Source organism: Lissotriton helveticus, chromosome 6 (genome assembly GCF_964261635.1).
Source record: "Lissotriton helveticus chromosome 6, aLisHel1.1, whole genome shotgun sequence".
NCBI classification, from domain to species: domain Eukaryota; kingdom Metazoa; phylum Chordata; class Amphibia; order Caudata; family Salamandridae; genus Lissotriton; species Lissotriton helveticus.
Window position 1 is genome coordinate 945,033,729 of NC_136067.1, and position 12,801 is coordinate 945,046,529.

Consider the following 12,801-nt stretch of genomic DNA (forward strand, 5'->3'; position numbering starts at 1 on the left):
GTGATCATACCGGGGCAAAGATATTTACAATCAGATTGACTGCGTGTTGGACAGTGTATCAACAAGACATAGTGAGCCTACCAACTATTGGACAAGGTGCCAAGACAATGCAACAACAATCATAGTATGCACAACATGTACAGACTATTATGTCGAAAATAAATGAACAACCGGTTTTTTTTTTAAAAATCAGCAGCGCAACCAAGCTCAGCCGAGGAACTAAAGGTTGGATCACAGACTGGAAATTTCAGACATTTCGTTCAGGCCAGTGTTAGACGTGTCAAACTTCAGAATGAGGTACGCTTCTTTCTGCGACAAGCGCAGATCAGGGTCTCCACTGCCACTCTTGATGACCGCCAGGACTGTCCATCTGATGTCTTGACTGGAATGTTTTTTTTGCAAAAAGTGTGAAACAAGTGGGGCTGTCAGGATTTTATTGTTAATTCTTGAGCGGTGCTGAATGATGCGCTGGCGAACCTCCTGAGTGGTTTTGCCGATATACAACAAATTGCACGGACATTGGATGGCATATACATACACTCACCTATACAACACACACCAACAAAGCAAGATGCACCCAAATGTTCAAGACATACACCAGGCCCACTGACACCTGCACCCTCAACAGACACATGTACAATAGACACTTCCACTCCCTCTGTCTCCCAAGGGTATCTTGGGGCTGACTAACAGATGTTTATTGTTACCTAACTCAAAGGTAATCATTTTATCGACCTCAGAATAATGAAAGGCTGAGTGGACCTGCCAGGATTTGAACCTGTGGCCAGGATGTCATACACAGCCCTCCTACAGTAGATGCATTAGTCCACTAAGCCACCAGACCTACCCCTTCCACCCCAACCCACGCCTTCAACATCCCATACCACCTCTCAAAAGACAGGACCCACGCCTACTACCCCCAAACTACTCCTGATAAACCAAAAGTCTCCCTTCCCAAAACCAATATCACCCCCCCCAAAGCCAAGCCCCCCTCCCAAACCCAAAATCACCCCTCCCAAAGCCAAACCCCCTCCCAAACCCCAAAACACCCCTCTAAAACCCAACCCCCCCAAGTAACATCTTTGAGGTGCCTGCCCTGCCCACTGGATGCCCCTTCCTGGAGAGGTTCCTCTAGCAGTGTAATTGCAGGCAAGCTGTGTGCTACAGCACACCTGTGCACAGAAACTTTGTGGATACCATTTGGACTGGCATTTGCCTTGTTTAAAAAAGTTGAGAGACTGATCTCATTGTGAATACATCACCATATTTCTTTTCACCAAGTTTGTCCCAGCAGTAAGTTTCCTTTGCAATTGTTTGATTTCTAACAATGTTTCAGTGTAAAATGTATAGTACATATTTTTCTTTAGCATGAAGGCAGGAACCTCTACATACTATATTAAATGTCTACTATATTAAGTGCATACACTAATTCACATGGTATGTGATGGTTATTTGAAGTTAGGTGCAGCCATTCAACATAATAATGGACACTTGCACTAACAAAGAGATGATGAAACATTATTGAAGGATATTTTATTACAGGTGTGCTTGTTTCACCTTGATTACTGATAAGTATGTACACATATGGATTGTACCTTGTAATATAATGTGCACATTGAAAATGTATTCAATACATGACATGCACTACACAAGGGTAAATATTTCATGAATGATTATGTAGAGTTCTTCAAATTTGGGACTGCAATGGATTTTCCAGGTAATTTATGAGGTGAGGGTTACAGCTTGTCTACCGCAATTTCTACATGATGTTACATTGCACTTATCCCACTGATCTGTGATGCATTTGTTTTTGTTGTGACAATAATTGTAATTTATTTAAACACACCCGTATGGTGAGATTTAGATTTTTGATTTGATATCCTTTTTTGTGAAAGTGCCCTTTGTTTGGAAGGTAGCTGGCAACAAATTTATGAACACAATGAGGCCTATTACGATACGGCTGAATAAGGAAGGGTCGGAGCCTTTATGGGCGCATCGTAATGGGCCGGTCGGTTTACTATACGACCTCCTCATTACGATGAAGTCGGTTGTAAACTAAGCCTGCCGGTCATTACGGCTGACTTCTCATTGGGCTCAGAGAGCCTGCCAGCCAGTTTGATTCTGGCCTGTAATTTCAAGGGCTGGTATTTCCACCCTTGAGATAACAATGTCAGGTTTCGGTAGCCTTTCCTAGCTGGTCTTGGACATGGAAAGGCTGTTGGAACTCCCAGCTGGGCCCCTTGGGTGAATGGCCTTTGGTTGGAGGCCGAGCGGGCACCTATGGTGCCCGTCTGTTGAGCACTGCACCCCGTGGCAGGGACCTGGAGGTCCCTGTCACGGGGTGCAGGGATGAACAGCACCTCCCTTTTCTCAATGGGGGCTAGTATTACAGCTGTTTTTTGGCCATAACATGAGCTTACATTGAGAAAAGTGCAATGCGGCCGAAAAGTGTTCGGTTACATTGTAATGGGTTAGTTGGGACCGCCGACGGTGTGTCGGTCAGTCTCAGGACCGAGTCGGTCTCTGACTGACATTGAAATGAGGTCCAATGTGTTTATACAGACCTGTTACTTTAAATTTTTTAAACATCAACATTAGAGACATATGCATTGCACATTGGTAGGCTGTCGCTTGTGTGAGTGATTTAAAAATGCATGAGACCTGAGCAAATGTAAACAGCCAAGTGAAAAGGTAACAGGTAATGGATGAGGGTACCTTCGGTCCAGCAACAACGGTGTTGATTTGCATTGTAATCAACCAGCAGCAGCTGAGGCAGGACATGTAGGATTGGGTCCATGGTGGTACAGGAAGTGGGAAAGTGAGTAAAGGTGAATTTGTGCCTTAAATCCCTTCCATTCCTCCAACTCAGGTGAAGAGGTTTTGCCACCATAGTCAGGTCAGCAGGAAGTCACCTGACTGATTGGTCTGGCGAGGAAATTGGAGGTCTAGCCTCCAACAGACGCTTTTGCCTATCCAGCAGTTGATGTGGTTGAGATTTGTTGGTGGTGACGGCATGACTGTGACTGTTTTTCGTCTATAGACCCACTAACATCTAAATAGGGCTGGCAGACCGCCAAGCTGGTGGGTGAAGATACAGCTGAAAAAGTAATGGTGGGATTCGGTCTGCCGACATTTAAATCAGCCGCTAAAAGAGTTATATAGTATTTTGTATAGTTATTAGAATTTTTATTAACAAACACATATGCATGGCAACAGACAACACAGTTTACATTTTAATTTAATATTCTTAATACTAACACGAGAAAGAAAAACATATTTTTCTTTATTTGTATATTTGATAAAGTCAATATATAGTTTGCTTTACCTTTTAAAAGTATAAGTAAAAAAACATTAACTCCATTATCACATTTAATTTCATTTCAACACAATTTTTTAAACAATTCTTTTTTTACTTTTCCATTCATTCCTATGGGCAAAACTGTCCTTTTTTATTTTTACTGCATCCATTTTTTTAATTATAAGTTGCCTTTACGTTTATTTCTTTTGTTGGTGGAGATTCACGTTTGAAGTTGAATAGATGCTTCTTCAAGGGTCATATAGAAACATTTTATTTGTTTATTTAAAAAGACTAGTAAGAGTACATTTACAGTAGAGTTCCCTATAGGGGAGGTTAGTTAATTTAAATAATGTATGTTTTTGTTTGCTTTATATGTATTATGAAAGCTTTTTCCCTATTCAGGTTTCTGAAGATTGTGCTTACCGTACACCCTTTTTTCAGTTGGATATTTGTTTACTCAAAAAGTAGCAAATAGAGTTTCTAATTTTCTACTACTTAATTTTTTATTTGATTAATCTTTTTTAATAGAGCTTTGTTTTTAGGTCGGGTATTGACCAAGTATATCTTAGAGAGCAGGTCGTTTTTGGGTGCCATATTCAGCTTAAAAACCCTTCACCATTTAAATTTTTTACACTTGTCCTTTGTTTAAGGATTTGCCCCTGGAGTGTGCATTGCTTTTCCTGGAGTATTTTTGTTTATGCTTTAAACATTTATTTATAGTTTCTATTAGGGAATGTTGTTTAATATTTAGATGACTTAAAAACAGTACACCACTCTAGGTAGGAAAAATTAACAAAGTTTAAAAAGTATCGAGCTTTAATTATTTGCATTTAAGACACAAAAGTAAAGATTTGTTTTTTATTTCAGTTATACCATCGCAGCTCGTTAGAAGTGTCATTTGTCATTCCTGTGCAAGGACACTCCTAAGTATCAGTGCGCGCTACAAATCATCTATAACATAACATAACATTTGTGAAATATGTTTTCCAAGTAGTCTGTATCACTAAATGTGCCAACTTATCGAACCTTTGAAATGGGCCCCTCATTCATTTCCTTTGTGTTTTGGTGACTTTGGGTTGAAGGCTAACTACAAAAGATTGTCCCGTTCACATTTCCAGGAAACTTTGCTCCTTTTTAAAAATGTCCAGGAAATTTGCTGAAATGTTGGTGTACTTTTCTGGTAGAACTATAATATGAGTTAGGCCAACTGTCAACAGCATTGTTAGTATAAGCACCTCCCTCTAAACAAGTCAGATAGCAGCCCCACCTCTCAGTTTTAGATTTTCAAACTCTTCTGCGACTTGACCTATTTAGATGGCTGGTCCACATTCCTTCAAGTAATATACCAAAGGTGTCAATTGTTCTTCATCTTGTGAAAAATAATTGGATTGAATAATATCTGTGAAGAAACCATCGGCCTGTGCAGGACGAACAAAAGCTAGTTAATTTCAGGTTTTTTTTTATTTCAAACTGTAGCTAACAAATGGTTGCCTGCTACAAGACATTTCTTGAATTTTTTGCCAAATTGCCTGAGGAAAGTGAAAAAAAATTACTGAATTTGTGTTTCAAGGTAAATTTTATGATAATTGATATCATTGTTATTTGAAAATCAATTATTATTTTGTTTTTTTATTTTGTTTAACAAATGTTAAAAATTCTGTATACGTTTCTGACTACTTACGGCATGGTAGTAATATTTATTTTAGAGCGAATGTTGTCAATTTGGGCAAGTACATGGGATTTTGATTTAAATGTCCCATCCATCATCTAAATTCTACTATTCTCTAAGCTAACTATGCTATGGAGAGTACTAAAAATTAGAGTTATCTTTAGAGAGTTGTGATTGCCACATAGAAGGAAGGGGTAATGGTTATATGTTTCTGTGACAGGTTCAGGGATGTCTATGTCACCAGGTTGGGAATACTTGCACCTCTTTTTTGATGTATTATTCTCTTCAAATTAGGTATGGTATCTCTGGCAATGTGAATCGAGATGTTTCTTGATACAGAGACAGAGTGGTTTTGTTCTGAGGCTTGTTCAATATAGATTCCTGGAGTAACCGCTTTGCTTCTGCAATGAATAGAGAAATAGATTACACACAAGCCGGGATCTACGCCCTACTCAAGAAACCCAAGGCGGACCCTAAGGACCTCAAGAACTTCCGGCCCATCTCCCTGCTCCTGTTCCCAGTGAAAGTCATAGAGAAAATTGTCAACAGGCAACTGGCCCACTTCCTGGAGGAGAACAACACCCTGCACCCATCCCAATCCGGTTTCCGCAGCAACCACAGCACTGAAAGCGCCCTCATCGCAGCCACCGATGACATCAGGACCCTGCTGGATAACGGAGAAACCGCAGCCCTCATCCTCCTGGACCTCTCGGCCGCCTTCAACACTGTCTGCCACCACACCCTACGCATACGCCTCCATGACGCAGGGATCCATGACAAAGCCCTGGACTGGATCACATCCTTCCTCACTGACAGAATCCAGAGGGTCTGCCCCCCTCCATCCCATTCTGAAGCCACCATGATCACCTGCGGCATACCCCAAGGATCATCCCTCAGCCCAACCCTTTTCAACGTCTACATGGCACTGCTCACCAACATCATATGATCACACAACTTCGACATCGTCTCTTTCTCCAATGACACCCAGCTGATCTTCTATCTCACCAAAGACCCCGCCACCACCAAAACCAACCTCCACGAAGGAATGAAGGTTGTCGCCGCCGAATGGATGAAGAACAGCCACCTGAAACTGAACTCGGACAAGACGGAGGTCCTCATCCTCGGCTCCACCCCCTCTGCCTCAGACGACTCTTGTTGGCCGGCCAAACAGGGAGCCGCACCGACACCCACCGACCACGCACGCAACCTGGGGTTCAACCTGGACTCATTGCTCTCAATGACCGAGCAGGTCAACGCTGTCTCCTCTTACTGCTTCAACACCTTCTGCATGGTCCGCATGGTCCGCAAGATCTACAGATGGATCACCACTGAAACCAGAAGGACGGTCACCCACGCCCGTGTCAGCAGCAGACTGGACTATGGCAACACCCTCTACGCGGGAAACATGACCAAACTCCAGAAAAGACTACAACGCATACAGAACGCCTCCGCATGCCTCATCCTCGAAATTCCATGCCTCACCACATCACAGCTCACCTGAGAGACCGGCACTCGCTCCCAGTCAAAAAGAGGATCACCTTCAAGCGCCTCACCCACGCTCACAAAGCCCTCCACAACGCTGGTCCAGCATACCTCAACAAACGACTCACCTTCTACACCCCGAACCGCCAGCTCAGCTCCGCTGACCTTGCCCTCGCCAACATTCCACGCATCCACAGGATGACCACCAGTGGCAGATCATTCTCCTACCTTGCCGCCAAGACATGGAAAACCCTCCCCACCCACCTGCGACAGACTCAGGATCTGCTGACCTTCAGAAGATGTCTCAAGATCTGGCTGTTCGATTAGTAGCTGCACCTCCACCCCCCTCAGCACCTTGAGACCCTCACGGGTAATTAGTGCGCCCTACAAATGCTTGGTTGATTGATTGATTGATTGAATAAAATGCAGAACATGCCTGAGGCCAATTACTAAAACATAGGTACCTTTATCTTAAGGACAGACACACTGAACCACGGGCTCAATGGAGGTGTGTAATCTATTTCTCTATTCATTGCAGAAGCAAAGCGGTTACTCCAGGAATCTATACTGAACAAGCCTCAGAACAAAACCACTCTGTCTCTGTATCAAGAAACATCTCGATTCACATTGCCAGAGCTACCATACCTAATTTGAAGAGAATTATACATCAAAAAAGAGGTGCAAGTATTCCCAACCTGGTGACATAGACATCCCTGAACCTGTCACAGAAACATATAACCATTACCCCTTCCTTCTATGTGGCAATCACAACTCTCTAAAGATAACTCTAATTTTTAGTACTCTCCATAGCATAGTTAGTTTAGAGAATAGTATAATTTAGATGATGGATGGGACATTTAAATCAACATCCCATGTACTTGCCCAAATTAACAACATTCGCTCTAAAATAAATATTACTACCATGCCGTAAGTAGTCAGAAACGTATACAGAATTTTTAACATTTGTTAAACAAAATAAAAAAACAAAATAATAATTGATTTTCAAATAACAATGATATCAATTATCATAAAATTTACCTTGAAACACAAATTCAGTAATTTTTTTTCACTTTCCTCAGGCAATTTGGCAAATGATGAATTGCGGTCCCTAATTACGAATTCCTCCTTTAATATGTCCAGCTTGGATCCAAGAGGTTGGTTATTATGGCAGAAAAGTTCGGATTCATGCCAACTTCGTTTTCTGTGTCTGGCAACTGGCTATACACAGGTTAGGGTGGATCCCAGTTTTAAAAACACCCATTTTGTTACTCCCTATTCAGTTTGCGAATTATGTCAGAACTGGCTTAAACATCCAACTTTAGCATCAGTTAAACTTCATTTGTTCAAATTGACTGACGATGTTGATTTGAATGACTTTATTAAAGGCCTTGTGGGAGGCAGATCAAAAAGATGGATACATGCTATTTACAACGAAGTATGGAAATTGTCTCAAATTGAAGCTGCGTTTAGATTAAGAGCAATTTATCAAGCTAATTTAGAAAAAGTGCTTGCAGTTGCTGATAATAGCATTAATATTCTTTCTTCCAGGATTTACACTTTAGATAATATTGTTTCATCTGTTGTGGATATCGTACAAGATAAAGTGTCTGATTTGTTCCATGGTCAAAATCAATTGCGTTTCATAATGGAGTTTGCTTGGTCTTTACAAACTTTAAAATCTGGGAAAGTGCCTTGGGACTACATGAATACATCTTCTCTATTTTTACCGTTTAATTTGACTGATAGGCAACAGTTCATGTCCATGAAGGATGCTGCATATCCACTATTCCTTTACTATTTTCTGTTGCCGAATCTAATTCAGTTGTATGGCTCATTCATGGGTTAATAACACTGCCGTTCCCCTTGTTTAAATTCAGTTTATGTATGAAACACTATGCAATAGACAGATATGAACCATTAGGAAGCGCCTATCTCCATGAAGTTTGGTCTCTGCCATTCACATATAGGTGCCTGTGAGAGGTAAAGAAGTTTATTTAAAGGGCGAGGAGTGCACTTCCACACCTGATCACTCGCTAGTTTGCAAGAACATACAATTGCACGGCTCATGTAACACGCAAGCTCCGAATTTAACCGGCATTTTAAAAGGAAATCCAGTGCCAGCAATAACACTAACTTTCACGCTGCTAGCTAACGGTAGCTATTTACTTTTAAACATTGAAGATTGCTGCAGTATGCTGGCAGGGATTCCGTACATTGTGACCGTTTCCCAACGTGTAGTGCGCTGTAAAAATTTGCTTTTCCCGCCTCTGCGTGGGAGACTCGATGTGTCCATCTGGCCTTCCATTCCGACCTTGAAAGCAGAGTTCAAAAAGATGAGTAGAATAAGGGCTCTATTGTCCCAGAAAGAAGTCACCCTTACTTCTTCCCGTGAAACATTTGTACTTCACGTGGCTAACACCCGCAGTGAGGTGCATGCGCTTTTAAATACTGATCTCCCACTTCATTTCGGCGCTTTGATTCACACAATATTCAATGCCTCATCAACAAGTGGCTTGGCCCATTTTTTCAAAGTAGTAAGCACTGGCCTTACGACTTCATTCCAAACTATATTTGGTGTGATACCTGCATTTTTTCACTCTATTTTTTCCAGCAACTTTGGTGGGTTACCATTAATTCTCGCCTTGGCTGCTGGTGTGATACTGTTGATTTGCTTGCTCAAAAATGGCTTCACAATCTGTGTCACGAGATGGCCTGCCCCGGCTGCTCCACCTTCGCAACCGTATGCTTGAATACTAAGGGACGCTACCCCTGGTCACCTTGAGTGTTGCATATGGACAATCCTTCCGGTTCAACTACTTTTCATGCGTGCAACCTGTTTTCCATTACCTGGATTGCTCTTTTGAATGGGCTCTGGAGTACGGTCTCTGCAATACGGTGTCTCCTGACCCGGATTATGATCGATTGATGAGTCCCTTAGTAACTCATGAGTTGGACTGTTCTGCTATCGGGATTATGGCCTGTGCGGTGGCGCATGGAGTCCTACGGAATTGGGATATATGTGCGGCTGCACGTGACTTCTTGGCATGCAGTTATCTCGAAGAACATGCAAGTTGTCCTTTGATGGTGCTAGAGGCTACACCTGTCAAAGAACATGTATGTTCCTTCACTTTATCAAATTGGATGGCTGAACTATTTTTTGATGATAACAATGACTTTCTTTTGGAGGCTGTTGCGACGTGATGTGCCTATACGGTTCAGTGTGTCTGTCCTTAAGGTAAAGGTACCTATGTTTTAGTAATTGGCCTCAGGCATGTTCTGCATTTTATGCAATCAATCAATCAATCAACCAAGCATTTGTAGGGCGCACTAATTACCCGTGAGGGTCTCAAGGTGCTGAGGGGGGTGGAGGTGCAGCTACTAATCGAACAGCTAGATCTTGAGACATCTTCTGAAGGTCAGCAGATCCTGAGTCTGTCGCAGGTGGGTGGGGAGGGTTTTCCATGTCTTGGCGGCAAGGTAGGAGAATGATCTGCAGCTGGTGGTCGTCCTGTGGATGCGTGGAACGTTGGCGAGGGCAAGGTCAGCGGAGCTGAGCTGGCGGTTTGGGGTGTAGAAGGTGAGTCGTTTGTTGAGGTATGCTGGACCAGCGTTGTGGAGGGCTTTGTGAGCGTGGGTGAGGCGCTTGAAGGTGATCCTCTTTTTGACTGGGAGCGAGTGCCGGTCTCTCAGATGAGCTGTGATGTGGTGAGGCATGGAATTTCAAGGATGAGGCATGCGGAGGCGTTCTGTATGCGTTGTAGTCTTTTTTGGAGTTTGGTCATGTTTCCCGCGTAGAGGGTGTTGCCATAGTCCAGTCTGCTGCTGACGCGGGCGTGGGTGACCGTCCTTCTGGTTTCAGTGGTGATCCATCTGTAGATCTTGCGGACCATGCGGACCATGCAGAAGGTGTTGAAGCAGTAAGAGGAGACAGCGTTGACCTGCTCGGTCATTGAGAGCAATGAGTCCAGGTTGAATCCCAGGTTGCGTGCGTGGTCGGTGGGTGTCGGTGTGGCTCCCTGTTTGGCCGGCCAACAAGAGTCGTCTGAGGCAGAGGGGGTGGAGCCGAGGATGAGGACCTCCGTCTTGTCCGAGTTCAGTTTTAGGTGGCTGTTCTTTATCCATTCGGCGGCGACAACCTTCATTCCTTCGTGGAGGTTGGTTTTGGCGGTGGCGGGGTCTTTGGTGAGAGAGAAGATCAGCTGGGTGTCATTGGAGTAAGAGACGATGTTGAAGTTGTGTGATCATATGATGTTGGTGAGCAGTGCCATGTAGACGTTGAAAAGGGTTGGGCTGAGGGATGATCCTTGGGGTATGCCGCAGGTGATCATGGTGGCTTCAGAATGGGATGGAGGGGGGCAGACCCTCTGGATTCTGTCAGTGAGGAAGGATGTGATCCAGTCCAGGGCTTTGTCATGGATCCCTGCGTCATGGAGGCGTATGCGTAGGGTGTGGTGGCAGACAGTGTTGAAGGCGGCCGAGAGGTCCAGGAGGATGAGGCTGCGGTTTCTCCGTTGTCCAGCAGGGTCCTGATGTCATCGGTGGCTGCGATGAGGGCGCTTTCAGTGCTGTGGTTGCTGCGGAAACCGGATTGGGATGGGTGCAGGGTGTTGTTCTCCTCCAGGAAGTGGGCCAGTTGCCTGTTGACAATTTTCTCTATGACTTTCACTGGGAACAGGAGCAGGGAGATGGGCCGGAAGTTCTTGAGGTCCTTAGGGTCCGCCTTGGGTTTCTTGAGTAGGGCGTAGATCCCGGCTTGCTTCCAGCTTTCTAGGAAGATGGCGGTCTCGAAGGACTGTTAATGGTCTTCCAGAGTTGAGGTGCTATGATGGAGCTTGCTTTGTCGAAGATGTGATGAGGGCAGGGGTCGGTTGGTGAGCCTGAGTGGATGGTCTTCATGATTTTGGCAGTGTCGTCATCGTTGACGTGGGTCCAGGAGAGCAGGAGGTTGGTGTGGCTGGGGGGCAGTGAGTCTGTGGTGTTGATGGCTGTTGGGAGGGTCTGGGTGTTGTAAATGTCATGGATGTCTGCAATCTTGCAGTGAAAGAAGGTGGCTAGGGAGTCACATAGGTCTTGCGATGGCAGGATGTCGTTGGAGCAGGAGCTGGTGTTGGAGAGTTCCTTCACGATGTTGAAGAGCTCTTTGCTGTTGTGCGCGTTGTTGTCAATGCGTTCCTTGAAGGAGGTCTTTTTGGTGGCTCGAATGAGTTGGTGGTACTTGCGGCTAGCATTCTTGTAGGCTGCGTTGTTGTCCTGTGTCTGTTTGTGGCGCCACTTTTTTTTCGAGTCTTCGGCAAGTCTGCTTGGATTCTTGGAGGTCGGTGGTGAACCAGCTGGCCTTTCTATCCATGCGTGTTTGAGGGTTTCTTTATCGGGGTGAGGGTGTTGGTGCAGTCCTTGATCCATTGCCTGAATTTGTGGGTGGCTTTGTCGGTGGTGTCAGTTGGTGGGTCTCGGGTGAGGATGGTGGGTGAGGATGGTGATGAGCTGGTCTTTGGTGACCTTGTTCCAGCTGCAATGTGAGAACCGTTACGGGAGGTGTTGTGAGGTGAGTTTCTTGAAGGTGAAGTGGATGCAATCATGGTCGGTTCAGTGGAGTTCGGTGGTGTGGCAGAAGGTGACGTGGCTAGCGGAAAAGATGGGGTCGAGCGTGTGGCCGGCGGAGTGGGTGGGAGTTGTGACGAGCTTTTTTAGTCCGAGGTTGGCAATGTTTTCGAGCAGGGTGATGGAGTTGCTGTCGTTGGCGTTCTCGTGGTGGAAGTTCATGTCTCTGAGGAGGATGTAGTCTGTGGAAGCAAGGGCATGCGTGCTGACGATGTCAGAGATGGCGTCGCAGAACTGTGGTTGGGGTCCGGGGAGTTCTATAGTGTTGTAGGGATTCTGCTCATGCACAGAACTATGCACAGGAAACCAGGACCTCAGTGAATTGTGGTGTACCAAAAACTCACCTCAGTACCCAGAACCCCTATTCGACTAACATCAGTGTCTCATTAGCTGTCTGTCCTACAGCGAAGCTCCCAATGATTAGACAACCCAGAACATGCAACTTAGGGTACTCTCAGGAATGGTGGGAATCAAGAACACTCTTTCATTTTTATTCTCATACCAGTCCACAACGTGAGCATTCAGAGACACTGAAAAGTCTAAAATGTTTATTTTTAATGACAAGCTCTAAGATGCAGTATTTTGGCTAACATAAGCAGGCATATGATTAGAAATAAAACAATCAGCATTGTTACAATTCCATAAAACACAAAGGGAGAAAACATGTTACAATGATAGTGGAAAAAGGTCTTATAGCGCCTTGTTAACCACCCTCCCCTACTAGGAACTAGGTTTTATAATAAAAGAAGGT